Below are 21,565 nucleotides of genomic sequence, written 5' to 3'. Positions count from 1 at the left end.
CGAAGGGGAAAGGCCGACGCCCGCCAAGCAGGCCCGGAGCACGGCTGTGAACTGGAACTGCGACACTGGGGTGGCATCCCCATGGATGAAGAGGGGACCCGGGGACCGGGGGCGGACCCCAAGATAAGCCCGCGCGTTCCTGACCGGGCACACCGAGGCCGTGTTGGCGGGGGTGGAGGAGCACGCTTGCCCCTTTTCCTAACTGATCTGTCTTTGAGCGTCGGATCCTGATCCGCAAGGCCCCCCGGGGGAAGCTGATGTCCCCCCGCTGCAGGGCCCGGCCCGAGGAGTCGTCTCAGGAGCCACAGACCAGTTCCCCCACCCTGAGCGCCCCGAAGAAGGCCAGGGAAAACGCTGTCCGGAATACGGTTGCCTCAAAACCGGAGTGGCAGACCCGTGGGGTGATGGCCATGATGTCACGTAAGATGGCCACTGTGATGGGTCTCGTCCGGTCAGGGAGGGGGGGGCCATGCGTTTCCACCCCTCCACTGCCCGCTTGGCAGCGAAGCAGTCGCACGGGTCCCCGAAGCCCCAGGCCTTGCTGAAAAAGGAAACCGTGGCCAGGTCCCGGCGCATGGTGCTGGGAGCCCGCCCCAGCTCCCGCAGGTGCACCAGGTAGCGCAAAACCCAATCTGAGGACATTGGCCATGAGTGGGGGCCCCCGCCCCCCCAGACGAAAGCCCAGAACCGCCCCACCGCCGCCTCATAGGCCCGCAGGGTTGCAGGGGCTATGGAGCCGAATACTCCCTCCATCACTGCTTGCTGCCAACCCTCCACAGGTCCTCTGGGAACTCCTCTGGGGTGCGTTGAGCGGCCGGGGCCAGGCTGAAGAACCTCTCCATCTGGAACTGAGACAAGGCGTCTGCAATGCCATTATCCACTCCCGCTACGTGGCGCGCTGAGAAGGTTATTTTAGCGGATAGACAAGAGAGCACCAAACGGCATACCAAACGCATTACCCGCTCTGAGCGAGAGGACTACCTGTTGATGACCCTGACAACTGCCTGGTTGTCACACCAGAACACGACCCTGCTGTCCCTGAGCTGGTCCTTCCATATAACCACGGCGACCATGATGGGGAACAGCTCCAGGAAGGTGAGATCCCTGAGGATGCCCTCCCTCTCCCAGGCTGGCGGCCACCGCTGGGCACACCACCTTCCCTTGAAATAGACCCCGAAGCCGAGGCTGCCGGCGGCGTCCGAGTGAACTTGCAAGGCGGACCCCAGGTCAAGGGAGTCCTGCCACATGGAGACCCCATTGAAGTTTTCCAGATAGTGGAGCCAAACCTTGAGGTCTTCCCTCATGCCCTTGGTGATGCGGATGTGATGATGGGGGGAGGGGACCCCCCTGGTGGCGTGGGCCAGCCTGGCGCAAAAAGCCCTCCCCGGGGACACGACCCTGCATGCGAAGTTAAGGTGGCTGATCACCGACTGCAACTCCCTGAGCGTGCACTTCCTGCGCCCTGAAACCATGGACAGCATGGAGCGCAGGGCGGTGACTTTGTCGGCTGGTAAACGGAACAACCCTGCCACTGAATCCAGTTCTATACCCAGGTAAGTCAACCGGGATGAAGGGCCCTCGGTTTTTTCTCCGGCTAGTGGGACCCCCAGCTCCGCGGCCAAGGCCTGGAAAGTGCGGAGCCGGTCGGCGCAAGCCGACCCCCCCTGGCGGGGCTGATATCAAAAAATCGTCCAAATAGTGCATGACGTGGGGGGCCCCCATGCGGTCCTTGGCGGCCCATTCCAGGAAAGTGCTAAAGGCCTCGAATGCCGCGCAGGCCACAGAGCAGCCCATGGGCATGGACTTGTCCACAAACCATTGTCCCCGAAAATTGATCCCTAGCAAGCAGAAGTCAGCGGGGTGGACAGGCAGCAGCCGGAAGGCCGATTGTATATCGCACTTTGCCATAAGGGCACCTGGCCCACAGGACTGGACCAGCCTGACCGCATGATCGAAGGAGGCGTACCTGACCGAACAGAACTCTTGGGGTATGGCGTCGTTGACCGATGCGCCCCGTGGGTACGACAGGTGATGGATAAGCCGAAATTCCCCGGGGGTCTTCTTAGGGACCACGCCTAGAGGGGAAACCCTCAGATTGGGGAGGGGGGGGAACCGGAAAGGGGCCCGCAACCCGCCCGGCCGACACCTCCTTCTCTAGCTTGGCAGCCACCACGTCAGGCATTTCCCTAGCGGACTTCAAGTTGCCTGCCGCCGTGGCCACCCGGGAGCCCCTGAACGGAATATGGAACCCCTCCGAAAATCCCTCTAACAAGTAGCGGGCGGCCCGTCTGTTTGGGTAACGCAGTAGGAGGGGGAGCAGGGCCCTGAGCTTAACTGGGGTGGGGGCCAGCCCCCCAATGCCCCCCGCCGGGCTACTTGCTTGTGGCGGCGGGCTGGGCAGCGGCCGCGCTGGATCCTCCCTCCTTGCGGGGGCCGCCCTGGGAGGACCTGCCTGATCGAAAGGGCTGGCTGGGTGCGTTCCCGCGTGGGCACGAAGGGCGAGGGTGCGGGCCGAGGCAGGAATCACAGCTGTGGTCATATTTGCACCTGGACCGCTGGCACCTGCCTTGGTTGTACTCCCAGCAAAGCCCCTTGCTTCTGTCCTTCCGACTCGATCCCTTCCACCCTCGGGGCGCCTCGCCCCGGCCCCTCATGTGTGACCCCACCAGCCATAGCCAAAGCTTCTGGCTAATTAAATCCCATCTGGCTCTTGGGTTATGAGATGCCCTCTTGCGGAATGCCTCGTCGTACTCTATGGCGGCCACCTCCCCCGCTAAGGCCTTTGCCCTGAGAACGTTGCCCTGGTGGTTGGTCAGGTGCCATCCTCTCTCAGGGTAGGCTGCCTGAACCACCCCCATGTAGACCGTGTAACCCTCCAGCCAGTTGCTGAATGTCCGCTCCACGGCCGGCCCTTTTGAGGACCTCCCGTCCCTCTTAGATGAGGGGGCGGACTTCCCATCCTCCGCCTCTGGCCTAATGAGGGCAAAGACATCTACGTAGTAGCCGTCCAGAATACGTTCCCTGGCTTTACGAGAAAGGTGGATGCCCGGGGGGTCCTCGTCATCCGTGAAGGATGAGACAGCCCGCACGGGGTGCGGGGGCTGGCTGTCAGTCCACACCTCACAACCGGTCCTGTTGTCCGCGGCCGCCCCCCTCCTGCGCTTGATAGCCCACTTAGGTAACCCCGGGACTTGTGCGGCCACCCCCCAATAATCCTCCCCTGCTGACTCACTGTCTGAAGAAGAGGACGTACCTGAGGATCCCCCGCTGTCTGTCTCATCCCTCCTCCGATGTGCTCGCCGAGCCTTGTGCCCCAGTCTCCTCCTCTTGCCCTTTCTCCGATGCTCCTGGCTCCTGGATGTCTCCTCACTGGAGCTTGATGGGGAATCGCCATCCCCACCCCTGCCCCTTCTGGTGCCTCTTCCATGACCTCTGGGGACCCGGCTGTGGGCCTGTCCCTTGGCAGCCGGGGCTGGGGCAAGCATGAGGCTGGAGGACTCTATCCTTTCCACCTTTGAGGTCAGGGTTTCCAGGGCCTTCGTGATGTTGTGCAGGGGGCCCTCTTCCCCCGAGCCTGACCCCCCACCCCCGCCGGAGCTGTGCCCGCTGGATGTGCGCCGAGATGGGCTTGTGGTCTTGTGCCTGCGCCCGCTGGGCCCAGGCAGGCACCTGGTCGTCTGCGCCCCCCGCTTCCCCGGCCCAGTCCCAGATCGCCCCGCCTCCGCGGGCCTCCTCCTGCTGGGCCGCGGAGGGGAGCCCGGCTCTAGATTGGCTGAGCCACGTGGTTGCCGCGCTGGGCTGAGTGTGGGTCCTGCTGCCGCGGGGCTCCCTCGGGCCCCAGCCGCACCTTTAGAGCGCCCCCCTCCCCTAGCGGCCTTCCTGAGGGCTGCTGCCGCCGAGACCTGGGGGGCGGGAGCTGCTCCCCCCCCGCGGCCCCTCCTGGCCCCCCCAGTCGCCTTGCCGCTCCTCTGTGCAGGGGCCGAATGCCCGACCGCTCTTCTCCTGCTTGCTCCCGGCGCCATGCTCTCCGTCGTCTAAGTGCCCGGGCTCCTCGTGCCTCGTTGCCCGGGCCGCGGCGTCCTTCTTCCTTGCTCCGCTGGGTCGCCGCTGCCGGAACCGTCGACTCTTCCTCCCGCCGCGAGGCTTCCAGCTGGCCGTGCTGCGTGCTGCCTCGGTGATTTCAGCTCCTTTGCTGCACCGCACGGCCAACCGCTCGCTTCGCGTCGCCTGGAAGGAAGTGGGGCTCCAGCGCGGCTGCCTCCTGTAAGTACCAGCCAGGCGGACCAGAGGGAAGACTTCCGCCCTCCAGTCCGCCCCGACCTGATTGGCTGGGCCCGTTTGAATTGATTGGCTGGCACGGAGGCAGCCGCGCAGCAGCGCTCCCGCTCACCCCCAGCCTCCCCCGGCGGCCCCGCAGGCAGCAAACCGGCGCCCGGGTAAGTCCGGGCACCGTTGCTTCACTAGTTAATAGTTATGATCCAAAGGTTCATACTATTTCGACAATTCAATGGTGAGGTGTCTCAGCCAAACATGGAAAGGCAGGGTTTAAATTTAAGAGATGATCTGTTTAAAAAAGCAGGCGTTTGGGACTGGTATTGATAAAGGTTTCAAGACCTTTTATAAAGTTATAATAATCAGTATCATTCAACTGACACAAAGAGATGGCTACTGGAGAGGAGACCACATTTTAGAAAATAAGGTTTCCTTTGATTAGCTTTAATTGTATGACATAACTAAATTTGCTCATGAATTTCTATCGAAAATTTACTCATAAATCTCAATTAAAGACAGTGGCTGAAAACTTTAATGACTGGAAATGCCAATAATTGATGTGGCTTATGAAATATTATCTGACAATGTGGAAAAATAGCGGCATTCAGAATGAAAAAAAATCAATTCTATTTCATAAAAATGCTATAAAATAATTTCCAGGAAAAACTGAAAGAGAAGGCGGATACAGAGGTCACAAAAGATAGTAAATGGAGTGAAAGAGCCAAACCAGGTGATTCTGATTATACCGTGAGGAGAAATTTTTCATGTGGCAAGGAAGTAGTCCTATGACAGGCACACAAGAGCATGTGACTTAGAGAAGGCACACAGCTTAGGGGTTCCTTATTGACAATACAAGACGTCAACTTATAATGACCCCTGAAAAATGCAACAAAATGTGGTAAAGAAATATTTATATGACAACTGAGTTTAAAATTCTTTAGTACCAGTATTTAGCTAGAAGAGTTTAATGTGCAGGTAATAGTAAGAGGCAGCCCTTCCCTCAAAAGCTATGCTATCTTCTGTAGCAACCATTTTCTTAAAGGAGGAGAAAGAACAGAAACAAAGAGGTTTATAAATTGAGAAACATCAGTAGCTGAAACCCACCAGTCTTGAAATATATCCAGTATGACAAAGGAATCTGTGACCTACAGGGGTGATGGACACTCACTTACTGGAATTCTTCCAGTTGCTCACGGCCAACAAATCAGCATTCGGGAGAGGCCTGGTTCAGTGCGTTCGGCTGCGGTTTGGGAAGCCAGACACTCAGGCATCAGCAATCAATTCCCCTGGCAATGGAGCCGGGGGAATGCCTGAACTCTGTCTGCGCTCCTTCTGTCACCCTGGAAACCCGAATGGAAGCCCAGCTTACCTTGATCGTCAGGTCTTCCTTCCAACCACGGAGCTGCAAAGCGGTTACAAGTTGGGAGAAGACACCCAGGGGAGGGAGGGGGAAGGGGGTTTTCTGTAGCCATGGGCACTCCAATCTCATCCCTGCAAACCCTGATAGGCAGCTCTGATGGCCAAACACAGACCTCCTGCATTGCTCAATGGGACCTGTGCCATGGGCTCCCAGGCTGGGTTTCACTTTTAGTGAGCAGTGGAGTGGGACAGAGCTCTTGCTTGCCACTTGCTAGCCTTTGGGGAGAGAGACTGAGAGTATAATTCAGCTTGGATTTGGGGGATAGGGATCTATCTCCTCTGGTTCCAGGGCTGCTGCCTGGTTCTGGCGCCAAGCTCAGTGGGCACCTTGGCTGAGGGCTCACACATTAGTGCCTGATCTGTTCAGGTCTGTGGGAGTGGTGGGCAAGGGCTCTTGATCAAACTTGGCTGCTGGCTGGAGGAGAGTCTGCTACACACTCCCTGTGAATATGGACTCTCTGAGTGCAATGGGGGCCGTTCTGGTGCCCATGAACCATGGACCGCAAACCGGTTTGGCAACAGAAAATGTTCGTTGCGGTTCGCGACTTTGGGATCGTTGTCGGCACCGCACCACAAACCGCTGGTTCATTAAATTTTTTTGGTTCGTGCCCATGTCTACTCAGAATCCTACTCTGGTCTATTCAATGTGGCTTATTTTCATAAAGTATTCTTAGGATTTTAATGTATAAGTGTTTCATTTTTAGGTTGTGATCCCAAGTACACTTACTGGGAAGTAAATTTCATAGGAAGTACAGCGGCATGAATAAGTGGTTCCATTTCAGAAATACATGTGAGAATTTCAAAATTAAACAGGAAGACTAATGTTTGGAAAAAGTGAAAACTGAATTGTATACATAACAAGTTTACATATAAACAAACTTCTAGATCAGTATTTCCCCCCCCCCCCAACCCGGTGATATATCTTAGTACGCAGTATCAGCACCTCTTTTTTTAGTACCTGCACCTCTTTCTGCTAGTCGGTTCAGTATGTTTAGGATGGAGATTACATAAATATGTCCTTGGGCATGGTATTTTATATAGGAATCGGATGCACACAATCAAGTATTTCAAGTTAATGTTTTCTATTAGTATTTGCAAATTATCTCCTCTCATCTTTTCCAGTACCAATTGCATTTATCATATTCTGTAATATAAAGCCACAGCTGGCTGATTTTTTCTATCAGATTGCCAAACTATTCAGCATATTTAAATTCTTATCTAAAAAACAGCCTCCATCAATTTATCCCTTATTTTATTCTTAACTTTCTTCTGATACAACTGTATCATTTAATACCACGGAGTAATTTTTATACATTTTTTATGGAAAGGGCTATACTAAATAAGCCTCCTATTGTACTTCAGAATTTTCAATGTTCTGTTTGAGGACAATGCTTGATATCGGTAACATTCAGTATTAGCATATGAAAGCCATTAAAGGTACTTTGTTTAATCTGTGAAAGAATTTTGCTTAATGGGTCTCAGTTCTCTGTACTGAGCACAATCCAACTAAAGCACTTTTAAGAAGTTAAAACACATGCTCAGTTCTCCTTCGGTGACATTGAAGAGTGCTTAACTTTGAGCTGGATTGTGCCCATTTTTCAGTGCCAGTCTAATGAAAAAATGACATTTGCAATCTTTCATTTGATTGAAGTGTTCTGTGTTTGGCTGTAGTTGAGCATATTCTCAATGTCAACAATTAAAACTTTTATCATCATCTTAAGTAATTTCTTTATGGCATTTCCTATATTTTGCTTTATACTCACATTTTGGTATAAAAAGAGAACATATGTTGGAAAATAAATTGACTCTTTAGCTGTAATTTTCTTTTGTAGTATGATTACACCATTAGAATTCTGTTTAATTTTTTTTTCAAAGAACGTCAAACCATCTCATTGCTCTTTAAGGACTAACAAATTCATCACAACATGTGCCTTTCTGGTGGGAGTCTATGGCATCAGATGAACAAAGTAGTCTGGGAGATAACTTTTTACACAATGTGTCTAAAAGGCAAAGAAAACACAACATATTATAGAACATGATGATGATGATGATGATGACAACAACAACAACAACAACAACAACAACAACAACAACAACAAACATTTGATTTATATACCACCCTTCAGGACAACTTAATGCCCACTCAGAGTGGTTTAAAAAGTATGTCATTATTATCCCCACAAGAAAACAACCTGTGAGGTGGGTGGGGCTGAGAGAGCTCCAGAGAGCTGTGACTGACCCAAGGTCACCCAGCTGGCTTCAAGTGGAGGAGTGGGGAATCAAACCATGCTCTCCAGATTAGAGTCCCATGCTCTTAAGCACTACATCAAACTGGCTCTGATATGATCAGAGTGAGGTGTATTTATGCAGCAGAGGTGTTTCATGGTATAAATTAGCATGAAGGGGAGACAACCAGCCAGACCATACCCCCATGTTATTTTATACCTGCATCTCCCATTCCTATTGAACAGTGTTCAGAGGGAAACATTAGAATACACAGGGCTCATTTTGAGGGGGAATGCACTGGAACGGTTTTCTGGCAGTTCCCCCGTCAGATGGCCCCACCCACCTGACTTTAGGGCCATTTAGGCCTCGATTGGGGCCAAAATGGCCTGAATCTGGGCCAAAATGACCTGGATTGGGTTGGTGCTGGGTGAGGGAACCTTCCCCTGCCCAGCACCAACACGATCCCGGCCATTTCGTCCCCGATCCAGGCTGAATTGGGCCCAAAGGGCCATTTTTGGCCATTTTGGGCTCATTTTGCCCTGGATAAGGGCCAAAATGGCCCGGATTGGGGGCAAAATGGCCCAGATTGGGTCATTGCTGTGTGGGGAAAGCCTCCCCCACCAGGCACCATCCCGGTCCAGGCCATTTCGGCCCCAATCCACGCCTAAATGGGCCCAAAGTGGCCATTTTGGGCCTGTTTGGGGGGCAAAGGGGCCCACTTCGGGGATGAAACAGCCTGTATCAGGTTGGTGTGGGGTGGGGGAAGCCTCCCCTGCCTGGCACCAACCCGGTCCTGGCAGTTTTGGCCCTGATTCGGGGCAAAACAGGCCCAAAATGGCCATTTTGGGCCTGTTTTGGCCTGGATTGGGGCTGAATGGGCCCAGATTGGGTCAGTGTTAGATGGGGGTAGCCTCCCTCACCTGGCAGTGACCCATTCCCAGTTGTTTTGGCCCCGGTCTGGGCCCAAAAGGGCTCAAAAGAGCCATTTTTGGCCCTTTGGGCTGGATCAGGGCCAAAACAGTCTGGACAGGGTCAGTGCCAGGCAGGAGAGGGTTCCTCCATCTGGATCCGACCTGATACAGGCAGTTTCAGCCCAGATCTGGGCCTGAAAGGCCCCAAATGGCCACTTTGGGCTATTTTGAGCCATTTTCTGCTGGGATTGGAGCTGAAATGGCTGGGATTGGGTCAGTGCTGGGCGGTGGAAGCCTCCCCCTCCTGGTACTGACCCAGTTCCAGCCATTTCAGCCCTGATCCAGGCTGAAACGGGCCCAAAATGGCAATTTTCAGCCATTTTGGCCCCATTTCTGTTGGGATCGGGGATGGAATGGCCGGGATCAGGTCAATGCCAGGTGGGGGAACCCTCCCCTGCCCGGCACTGACCTAGTCCTGGCTGTTTCAGCTCTGATCCAGGCTCAAACGGGGCCCAGATTGCCATTTTTAGCCATTTGGGGCCCGTTTCGGCTTGGATTGGGGCCAAAAGGGCCCTGATTGGGCCACTGCCAGGTGGGGGAACAATCCCCCATATGGCAGTAGCCAAATCCTGGCTGTTTTGGCCCAATCAAGGGGTGTGGCATATGCTAATGAGTTATGCTAATGAGTTCCTGCAGCTCTTTTTCTATGAAATGACCCCTGAAAATACACACCAGTGACTCATTCATGCATGCAATCTAGGGTGCATGTAATCTTGTTTGGTGGCAAATGTATTTTTGCTACTACATGTGCATACTTGAGCAAGCTGTGGTCAGTCTCACATTGTGGCATATCTGATAGAGTTATGCAATTGCCACTCCAGGATGAAACTGGAAAGTTAGACAGTAATTCATGGGTTAATTGCTTTTCTGGTGACTGCTTCCTTTTATCTTTCTTTAAACTCTTGACTCCGGATATTTGGCTTTTTATGTAGATATTTTCTATTCAGTTGTGTTTATTTTAAATGTAGAAGATGATCAAATCAGTCCAAGCACTGCAGTTAATTTGTCCTTTTTTGTCCTGTGTTCCCTATCTATGAATTCTCCTTCAAGAAGTTACTGTCCCATCTCCTGCCAAAAGTTTTTGAATGGAATGTGAGCGAATAGGTTCAGTGAGAATGCTCCTATTTTTTTTTCTTTGATTGTAGTAAATAGTTATCGCTGTTTTTGATCTCACACTACCTTTGTGAGCACTTCCATACCTGCCCCAAGCAACGTAGACTAAATCATATCATCTCAGCTGTTCTTACTTTATGTAATTTTCATTCCTTTTGGATCATGTCAGGAATTACCAAAGCTCTAGTTGTTTCAAGTCTCAAAAGTGGAATCATGATATAGACTTACAAATGATCACAAAAGCAATGACTAGGAAAACACTTGTAATACTTTGCATGTGTATTGGTTCTTTCATCTGAGGAGAAGCTTCAGAGTACCGTTGTAATGGAAAGTTTGGGACATTGGATAATTTGTTATCTTTCCTTCTTGTACTGAAGAGAGCTGTTGTCAGTCACTTATCCTTCATATTTTGCATTTTTATTAGATTGATATGGTATTCAGTACTCTTTTTAAACTTTGTGAAAATAGTATGTGTTTTTTCGCTTACCTCATTTGTTACTTAAATCTTTCTGTTGTGCTTGCAAAATGTTTCCTTATTACTTGTCAAATTCAGGTTGCATACAGTACAAAGCATCTTATCAGGCAGGACACATTGAATAATATAAGGTATGTAATTGAATACTTTTTAAACTCGCTCAATGGACTTACAGTTTTCCTTTTGTATTTTCACCTCACAACAGATTATTATTAAAAAGAATAGTTTTGCTAACTTTTATATTCAAAGAAAACTGATCTTTACATCAGGTCTAATTAGATGTGAAAAACTTCAAAAAGCAAATGAACAGTGTATGTTAAAGGAGCTGTACAGTTCCAGCAAAACTGAAATGCTCTGAATAATGCCTAAACCTGCTAATCAAAGATTATGAGTGTTATTTCTCCTAAATGTAGCCACATGCCTGAAATGAGTACTCAGTAGGTTTTGAGTATGGAACTCTCCTATATTCCATGCCAACCTTTCATGCATAAAAACTGCTAGAGGGCTCATTCAGATGGGTATTTGAAGCAAGAGTGTGCTCAGGCAATGAGACAAACGCAGTAATTATTCTTGTTGTGCCAAGAAGTCATTTCAAAGACTTTGCTTCTGGCTTCTTTTCTGTCTGCAATGGAAATGCAAGTGGCATTGGGAAAATGGACAAGGCTGCTCAATTTCTTTCACAAGTGTAAAGGTCTGTGTTTGATACTTTCCCTTGGAATAGCCAGCCATGTTGGTTCAGCTAACCGGCATGAACATAAGCAAGAAGGGAACTGATAGTGATTAAAGTACTATAATTTGGCTGGTACTGTGTAAGAAAATTGGCTTGCAAGACAGAGGAGGGTAATGGGGAATTGTTGTTTCTTTTCAAATTTCATATTGGCTGGAAATAAATTGGCTGAATCATTACCAGCATAGACCATCAACTGGGTCTGGCAAGAATGCCCTCTGGTTTGGTGGATGGAAAGCTCATCATGAAAAAGTTCTCAACTGTTCCTTTTTGGTATAGTATTGAAAGGAAGCAAAAAAAGATAGAAAAGCTATGCCAGATAAATCTACTATCCCCCAAAGGTAAGAAATATTATATATATGTTTGCATTTTTATCCTGTGTCACCCAATGAGCTTTATAGCAGCGTAGGATTTTGAACCTGTGTCTCCAAAGTCCTAGTCTGACACCACTAGACCATACTGACTTCTGCCAAAGTCATAATCAATAGATCATCAGAGTTCCACTGAAATAGGTGATGGGTTGCAATAAAACTTCATCCTGGTTGGTCTTTGAGAGACCATCTTATATGCTATTACCGTTGTTTAGGTGATCTCTGACTGGTTGGGAATGTCTCAGGATTCAAGAATTACCTTTTTGTTTTGTTTTTATTGAAACTGAAGGTATTGAAGTTATAGGAAAGAAGCAGAAATACAATGAACAGCATACCAAAAAATGTTTGTGGGGTGAATAAGCAAGAGCAAGCACCCACCGTCCTCTTTTCACTCCAAATGTTGCAGGCCAGAATCGAGCACACCTCAACACATTATAATGTCAGCAAAAGGGATAAAGGCTAGTTGTCAGAAGTTCAGGTTTCCTATCCTTAGGGAACCTTCTGACATTAATGTACTGCCAAACTCCTAGTACATTTCTATGGAACTAAGGAATCCTGAGAACACTTTGAAAAATACTGATTTAGTATGAATATGGATCGTGCTCCTTACCACCCTTCTTCATGTTTCCTTACATGCTTATAGTTTATATTTTGCTACTTAAATTCATTTCAAATAATCCCCGTTGCCCTTTAAAATATGGTTGTTTTTCTCATAGCTCTCCATTTGACCTTTAACAAACAAGCCACTGATGAAAATAATTATCTTATTTTGCCTCTTTTACTACAAGCCAAGGAAAGAGCTGCAAAGCTCATTTGTATTTTTAATTGTAATCACACACAACAAAACATAGTGACACAGTCATGCTAAATTTCTGCTAAGTGCTCTAGGGTTCCAGAATATGTAGCAGACAACAGCCAGGCTAATCTAATTTATCCTGCTTTTGTTCATTGCATTGCAGCCATCCTTGTTATCAGAGCACTGCCACAAAACGTGCAACAGAGTAAGTCTGTGGTGTCAGGGCTTGCCGCAGCTGCCGCTGGGCGTGGCACTGGGCGGTCTGCTCCTGACGTCACAGGGGGGCCAGGGACTCTGCAGGACCCTGCTCTGTGGAAGGAGGGGCGGTATACCTCACCCAGACTCCCTCTCAGTCCACTCGCTGGCCTGCTCAACCTGGCCTGCTTACCCTCTGTGTCCTCCATCTCCTCCTTCCAGAACTCTCCTCCAAGCCTCCACCCTTGCATCCTACTGCTCTCACTCCACATCATCACTCCTCACTCACACCCACCACCCCAGAGCTCTTCCCAGCCACCCTTTATAGGGTTTCCTTTCTCCACCCCGCCCTCCTTCCAGGCTTGTTCCCTCTCCTGACTGGGCCCAGCTGTGCATTCCTCCAGGTGTTTCCCTCCAACCACTAATCCCTCCTGGGCCCTTTTGCCATGCTGGCAGGGTGGGGTTGAGTGCGAGCCATCCCCAGCTGAGGGCTCCTTGGCCTTGCTCACGAGGAGCTGCCCCAGCCAGCCTCTGTGCTATTGGGCTTGCCTGGCCCTGCTCACGAGGAGCTGCCTTAGCCAGCTTCTGTGCTGCCTGCTCAGCAATGCTGGGCGGGGTTACCCATCTCCTCCCCCAGAATGCCTGTGGCAGCCCCCCCTGGAGAGGCTTGGCTTCTAGCAACTCCTGAGCCAGGCTGCTGTCTTCTAGCCATGGTGTGGCTCTGGGCTGCAGCGGCGGCGTCCTCTCCCTGCCAGGTAAGGGCTCTGCTTGGGTTGCTGCTGCTGCTGCTGGACCCACCTTCTCCCTGCTGTGTCCCTTTCCCTCCAGCCTGCTTAGCCCCCTCTCTTCCCCCTGGAGGGTGGGGCTGGCTGGTTTCTCCTTGCCCCCTCCACCCCTCTGAGGTACTGGCCTTTTGCCCCTTCCCCATGGAGTAGGTAGGTTCTGGCCCTGGTTGCCGGCTTGGGGGGTGGAGTTGCTGCCACCCTTTTGTCCCCTGCTGTTCCCTCTTGTCAAGTCTGGGGGCTGGGGCTCAGACCCCGGACACACCCCCCCGCTTGGCTTTGAGTTGTGGGGGTCTGGCTCAGTCTCAAACATGCGGGACATATAGTCCGCGTCCACATGCCGTGCCCCCCGGCGGTATTTGATGGTAAATTGGAAGGGTAGAAGGGAGAGGTACCAGCGTAGCACCCTGGGGTTGTGCGCCTTCATGCGATGGAGCCACTGCAGGGGTGCATGGTCCGTCAGCAGTATAAAGGGGTTGTTGGCCAGGTAGTACTGCAGGGCCCCCACCGCCCACTTGACCGCTAGGGCCTCCCGCTCCACCGTGGCATAGCGCTTCTCGGCGGGCTGTAGCTTCCGACTCAGGAAGAGAATCGGGACGTCTGCTCCGTCACGTTCCTGGGTCAGCACAGCCCCGAGGCCGGTGTCCGAAGCGTCTGTGGCCAGTGTGAAGGGCCGGTCAAAGTCCGGGTTCCACAGGGCAGTGGCGTTAGAGAGGGCGGAACGCAGGTCTTTGAAAGCTGCCTCTAGTTCTGGGGTCCACCGGACTTGGTTGGGCAGCCCCTTCCTTAAGCTGTCCGTCAGGGGCGCCGCTCGGGAGGCAAAGTGGGGGATGAACCGCCCATAATACCCCAGCAGTCCTAGGAATCTCCGAACCTGCTTCTTGGTCTTGGGCTGTGGGGCGTCGGCTATTGAGGCCACCTTGTCCGGTGGTGGCCTGACTTGTCCTCCCCCGACCACGAAGCCCAGGTATTGGAGTTCCTGGAACCCCAGGTGGCTCTTTTTTGGGTTCGCCCTTAGCCCAGCTCGTTGGAGGGCCCTTAAGACGGCTTCCAGGTGTTGGAGGTGGGTGGGCCAGTCGGGGCTGAAGATAATAATATCATCAATGTATGCCATGGCGTACGCCCGGCACTCTCCCAGCACCTGGTCCACCAGCCGCTGAAAGGTGGCCGCCGCCCCATGCAGGCCAAACGGCATCTTCTTGAATTGGAAGAGGCCTTGGGGGGTGGCAAAGGCCGTCTTCTCCCGGTCCTCTAGCCGTACGGGCACCTGCCAGTAGCCCTTTGTTAAGTCCAGGGCCGACAGGTAGCGGGCGGACCCCAGGTGGTCCACCAGCACGTCTGCTCGGGGCATGGGGTAGGCGTCGAACTGGGCCACCTTATTCAGTTCGCGATAGTCAATGCAAAACCGGGTGGTCCCGTCTGGCTTGGGAACCAGGACTATCGGGCTCCTCCAGGCACTCCGTGAGGGTTCGATTACACCCAGCCGGAGCATCTCATTTGTCTCCTTCTCCACTGCCTCCCACCGCTTCCTGGGGATGGGGCGCCAGGTAGCCCGAGCTGTCTGCCCCGGGCTGGTTGGGATGGCATGTTGAATCAGGCTGGTGCTGCCTGGCCTGCGGGAGAAGACCCCGGGAACCCGTGCGCAGAGGTCTCGTAGCTGGGCCTGTTGAGCTGGATCAAGCTGGGGGTCCACCTTGGGCGCCTCAAACTCCGGGGCTTCAGAGGTCCACGGCAGCTCACTGTCAGGAAGCTCCAATGGGTCCTCAGCCGTGCCACACTCCTCTTCGGGGCGCTCGTGCCACTGCTTCAGGAGGTTCACATGCAGGGTCTTCCGCCGACGTCGGCCGACCCCGCACTGGACTTCATAGGTAGTGGGGCCCAGCACCCTTCGAATCGGGTAGGGGCCCCTCCAAGCGTCCCCTCCCTCTCTGGGAAATACCGAGTGGTGCACCAGGACCTTCTCTCCAGCCTGGAAAGTCCTCATCCGTGCACCCCGGTCGTAGGCGGCTTTCTGCTTCGCCTGGGTGCGAGTCAGTCTGCGGTTCGCCTCGGCTTGGGACTGTTGCACCCGATCACGGAGCTGGCTCACGTAGTCCTGTGGGGTGGGCGCAGGGTTGCTGGCCTGGGGCCCCCAGCGTTCTGTCAGCCGGGAGAGCATCCCTCGTGGCTTGCGCCCATATAGCAGCTCGAATGGGCTGAAGCCAGTGGAGGCCTGCGGGGTCTCCCTGAGGGCGAACATGAGCGGGTCGATGTACAGGTCCCACTGGTGAGGCTTGTCCCGTGTCATCTTCTTCAGGGCCTCCTTGACAGTCTGGTTCAGCCGCTCTGCCAAACCATCTGTTTGAGGGTGGTAAGCCGAGGTGAACACCTGCCGGATCCCCAAATTCCGGCAGAGTTGGCGCATGGCTGTGGCACGGAACGGGCCCCCTCGATCCGTCAGGATTTCATCTGGCAGCCCCACCATCGCGAAAAACTTGGACAGGGCCCGGACCACCCCCGGGGTCTGCATGGTTTTCAGCGGGATGACCTCGGGGAACCGCGTGGCATAGTCCACAATCACCAGGGCAAAGCGATGGCCCCGGGGTGTGCGTGGCAGCGGTCCAATGAAGTCCATCGCGATCCGTTGGAAGGGTGTCTCCATGACGGGTAGCGGGGAGAGGGGGGCCTTCGGTGGGCGGCGGGCTGCCACCCGCTGGCAGGTGGGACATGAGCGGCAGTGGGCCTTCACATCTGCATTCACGGAGGGCCAGAAGAACTGTTCAAGGATCTTCTTCAGGGTCTTGTGGTGCCCCAGATGCCCGGCCCACGCATGCTCATGGGCCGTGCGGAGGACTTCGGCCCGGTAGGCCGCCGGCACCAATAGCTGGCGGACCTCCCCCTGGCCACTTGGGGCACGAGCTAGGCGAACCCAAACCCCTCCTTGCTTCTCGATGCGAGGGAGCCGCTGGGACCTCCGTTCATCCCGCACCTGCTCCTCCTCACGAGCGGCTGTCTCTCGCAAGCGCTGCAAGGACTCATCTGCCCCTTGGGCATCGCGGAATGGGCGGTCTGCCGGGGGTCCCGCTGGGTCTTCAACCTGTGGTTCTGCCCCTGGTCTGACAGAGGGACCCTCGCCCGGGTCGTTGGCCTCCTCCACTTGCAGAGCAGTGGCAACTTGAGGGCCTGCCAATTCCCCTGCCGCCTCCAGCAGCAGCCCGGCATTCCCGGGGGCGTCTCTTCCCAATTTCTCCGTTGCCTGCTTGAGGAGCCTGAAGAACCCTGGGGCGTCTCTTCCCAGCAGCACTGGCACGGGTAGGTGGGCTACCCGGGCAACTTCCATTTGGTGGCAGACCCCTAGGTACTCTATTGTGATTAGGGCCGTAGGGTACGGCTGGGTGCGGCCCATCACGTCTGTCACCGGGATCCAGCGGTGCACTGGGGTGGCAGCTGGGAGAAGCTGGGGTTGAATTGCTGAGACTGCACTCCCGGAGTCCAATAGGGCTTGTAGGATCAGCCGGCCTATCCTCACGGTGGCGCATAGACTCTGCACCTGCTTGCCAGGCGGTGGGTTATTTTCCCAAACGAAGGCGCAAACCCTTGGCAAGGCCTCTGTGAGCGCGCCGGCTTGCATCTGCGGCTCTGCCGTCAGTGTTAGTTCCGCTGGAGCAGCTGGGTAGGCTGCCTCCAGCCTTCCCCACATCCTATCCTGGCGTTCCTCCAGCCACAGTCCGAGCTCCACTGGGGTGGCGGCCTTGGGAGGCCGCCCCTTGACTGGCGCCTGCGTCGGAACGTCTCTCCCCGTACGGGCCACCAACTTGTCAGGGCTTGCCGCAGCTGCCGCTGGGCGTGGCACTGGGCGGTCTGCTCCTGACGTCACAGGGGGGCCAGGGACTCTGCAGGACCCTGCTCTGTGGAAGGAGGGGCGGTATACCTCACCCAGACTCCCTCTCAGTCCACTCGCTGGCCTGCTCAACCTGGCCTGCTTACCCTCTGTGTCCTCCATCTCCTCCTTCCAGAACTCTCCTCCAAGCCTCCACCCTTGCATCCTACTGCTCTCACTCCACATCATCACTCCTCACTCACACCCACCACCCCAGAGCTCTTCCCAGCCACCCTTTATAGGGTTTCCTTTCTCCACCCCGCCCTCCTTCCAGGCTTGTTCCCTCTCCTGACTGGGCCCAGCTGTGCATTCCTCCAGGTGTTTCCCTCCAACCACTAATCCCTCCTGGGCCCTTTTGCCATGCTGGCAGGGTGGGGTTGAGTGCGAGCCATCCCCAGCTGAGGGCTCCTTGGCCTTGCTCACGAGGAGCTGCCCCAGCCAGCCTCTGTGCTATTGGGCTTGCCTGGCCCTGCTCACGAGGAGCTGCCTTAGCCAGCTTCTGTGCTGCCTGCTCAGCAATGCTGGGCGGGGTTACCCATCTCCTCCCCCAGAATGCCTGTGGCAGCCCCCCCTGGAGAGGCTTGGCTTCTAGCAACTCCTGAGCCAGGCTGCTGTCTTCTAGCCATGGTGTGGCTCTGGGCTGCAGCGGCGGCGTCCTCTCCCTGCCAGGTAAGGGCTCTGCTTGGGTTGCTGCTGCTGCTGCTGGACCCACCTTCTCCCTGCTGTGTCCCTTTCCCTCCAGCCTGCTTAGCCCCCTCTCTTCCCCCTGGAGGGTGGGGCTGGCTGGTTTCTCCTTGCCCCCTCCACCCCTCTGAGGTACTGGCCTTTTGCCCCTTCCCCATGGAGTAGGTAGGTTCTGGCCCTGGTTGCCGGCTTGGGGGGTGGAGTTGCTGCCACCCTTTTGTCCCCTGCTGTTCCCTCTTGTCAAGTCTGGGGGCTGGGGCTCAGACCCCGGACATGTGGAACACGTGATGAGTAATCCATTTGGAATCGATATGGGTACACCTTGTGTGAACTTCCTAAGGCAACATCTGTTTCATTCATTTTAAAGCCAGCTGATCAATAAGGAGCCCCTTTCCTACTGTTTCTCCTTATTTCCCCCTTCCCGTTAGACCAATGAACCAGGCATCAGGCCCCAGGCGATATTATTGAAATTCTCTCTCTATCATGCACAACTTTGCACAGGATTATTCTGGATGACCTAGCCGCCCCACTTCCACCTACTTGCAGTTCTCCTCAACTTTCTCTCCCCATTGCTTCAATTCATGGCAACCTTTCACCCCACAGCTCTTCCATTGTTATGACTTTTGGGCTCATTTGAATCCATAATTTGCAACCATGATAGCTCTACATACTGTGGCAGCCATGCTGCAAATAAATTGTCTTTCTGTATACTACATTTATTCTAGTTTTAAGTAGTCATATGCTAGCAGGCAGCAGCTGTTTGAGGACTGCTCTCTGCTACTCTAGCTTGATAAAGCAGGCCAAGTCCACACAGGCAATAGACTGGATTGTACCACTTCAGAGGGCAGACAGAGTATAACATTTTAATGCTATTCTGTGATTAAAAAATCTCAGCAAGTGTTGACCTTGAAAACCATGACAGCAGACAGCTGACTGGGCTAGAAAATGGGCATTGAAAATGGCACTTGGCACCTGAAGTCTATGTGGTATAGCTTATTATTCCTTCTCAGGATCCCTGCCATCTTTTCCTGCATGAGTAAGCCAGGCCCCAGCATGGAGTTATCTGGGCTATTTCTTGGCTTTAAATATTTGAGATGGGCAGACGGGGTAAGATGACTATGACTACTGTGATATTGTAGCTCTGGAGACTGCAATAAGGGAGGGGCAGGATCAGTTTGCTACTGGTCTTTTCACTTAGGGGCAACTTTTGTTTACACCGCAAACAGGTGAGTGAGAAATCAAAGGGCTACTCTTGGACCAGGCTCCAAATGCCTAAGATGTGTTGCAGGGCATTTATGATCCTGTCCACAGAGTCAGAAAATAGTCTCAAAGCAAGGTCCCTTATAGCTGGCCCTTCAAGGTTCCATCTACCCCTTTTCCTCACTCTTTTCTCTTTCAGATCTCACTCACTGCTCCTTTAGGTCTCCTTCCCAGTCATTGTTTGGAGCCCTCTTTTATTTCCCTCCCTATCTCTGCCCCAAGATCTGGTGCAATCCAAAGGCAGGGGTTGGAGCACTCTCTGGCAGAATCCCCCTCCAGGGTCCCACCCCTTCTGGCTTCCAGCAAGAGATGCCCTATGTGGAGACCAGCTGGGTATTGGGGCTTGTCCCTTCACTGTCCATCACTTTGCCCCTTCACTTTGCCCCTTGGAACCCAAGTAAGGTCAGGGAGGGGCAATGTTAGGGAGTTAGGGAGGGGCAATGTCTTTACCCTGGCAGTGCCAGGTCTCTTGTGACCAGGGCAGGAAGCCCAGAGTTGACATGGCTCTGCTTTATCAGCCCTGTGGAAGCCTCATGAGCTAACTATGTGGGTGGCCACATATGGCGGCCACAAGGTTGCCTCATGATGGAGCTGTCCACCTGAGCTTCCCCGAGGCTGGCTCCCAGGAAAGCAGGAGGGCAATTGGTTGCTGGCCCCTCTGAGGGAGGCATTGGCTGGTGGTTCAGGTGGGCAGCTCTCTCCTCCGGAATTCTGGGGTAATTTGCAGACCCCAGGGATTGTTGGTGGTCTTGTCAGGCTGGAGGAACTGAGTCTGGAGAGTGCTCTGTCACTGTCTCTGGACAATTATATTGACTTTTACTGTGTAATCTACCTTGAGTCTCAGTTAGAAAGGCAAGCTATGAATAGTGCAAACAAACAAACGAATGAACAAATATCTAATTCTGAACTTGGACATAGTGGGGCCATGTACAAACAGGAGGTTTTTTAAAATCTTTAAAAATGGAGAAGGGGTTAAAAACACCAACATAAATCAAATAATATCTGTACATGTGTAAATCACCCAGAAGATGCTACGGCAAAGAAGTTTTTAAATATATGGCTGGTAGGTAGGGCTGGTATCATCCAACAAAGACCAGTGTTGCAGAGGCAGGCAATGACAAACCACCTATGTTAGTCTCTTGCCATGAAAACCCCACCAGGGGTTGCCATAAGTCAACTAGGGAAAACATGGTTGGGTGGATGATTGGATGAGTTTTAGAAGAGGAATGTCCATTTCACAGGATTCAAAAGGGAGTGAAAATGGGGTGATTTTGTGGGTTGAGGGGTTACAGTGGGAACTAGGCAGGTTGGGCATGGGAGGGAAAGCAATACCAAATGGGGAAGAAGTGGAGCCTGGCAAAGGGATGGGCTTTCCTTTTCCCTGTGGGGCTTCACGGGGCCCCTCTTGTAGCACACAATTATTTTGAATGAATTCTATTACGATGTAGGGATTTTTACATTTATAGCCATCTATGAGATCAAAAGCTGTTGGAAACTGTAAGGAGCATTAGTTTCTCAATTTTGTCTTTAATAAGAGTTATTTCTTTTCCCATTTTTATTTATTATTATTGCAAACAGTAATAAACCAGCCATTTACTTTCTTGGAAAGAATATGCCTTTCAATTAAAGAAAGGAGCTGTGTGAGCTTTAAAGTTCCTCAACTTATTGTAGTTTAATTTTAGTATTGCTGTAACAAATTGAGCTGTGTTGACATATAAGGAAAAATGCATATTCCCTGGAGTGTCAGGTTTGTTTTGAGCAAGAATGTCTCAGAGATATTTTCTGTCTGCCTTGCAGGGGTTTAGTGAACCAAAATGAATGTATACAGTAAGATCCATAGAGAAGCGGAGTTAATGATCTGTATCACAGAAGGGAAAACAAAAGATAAAAATGCTGTAATGTAATGTCCACAGAACTAATGGTCTGAAATGTATGACAAAAACTACCTTAAAGTTACAGCATTTCCCATTATACTATCAACATTCTCAAAGAAGAATAAACAACAACATCACTTCTGTTCAACTATATAAGAAGCACATAAATAAGACCATTGTGTGTGATGCTAATAATGTGTTTTGGCTTCATTCAGATGTCACATCAAGTCAACATTAAGCCTGAATTAGCTCAAGCCTTGCTTGTTGCTGGGCTTGTGCTTGAACCTCAGTCCTCCCTCTTCATCTACCTCCCAGTTCTAATGCAGAGCATGATGGAGGTGAACTTGTTTAAAATTATATCCAGTTACCATGAAATACCAGGTGTACAACTTAACTGGAGCTAATGATCTACCCACAAACTGGGGTTCTAAACTTGGATTAAATCCTGGTTAGGGCTTGTCTCACAAGGCCCTACACTAGCGTATCCCAATCAGCACAACCCAAGCCTAAACCGGGCCAAATTAATGCACAAATGCTAATA

Source organism: Eublepharis macularius, chromosome 9 (assembly GCF_028583425.1).
Source record: "Eublepharis macularius isolate TG4126 chromosome 9, MPM_Emac_v1.0, whole genome shotgun sequence".
NCBI lineage: Eukaryota > Metazoa > Chordata > Lepidosauria > Squamata > Eublepharidae > Eublepharis > Eublepharis macularius.
Note: the sequence above shows the minus strand (reverse complement) of the source record.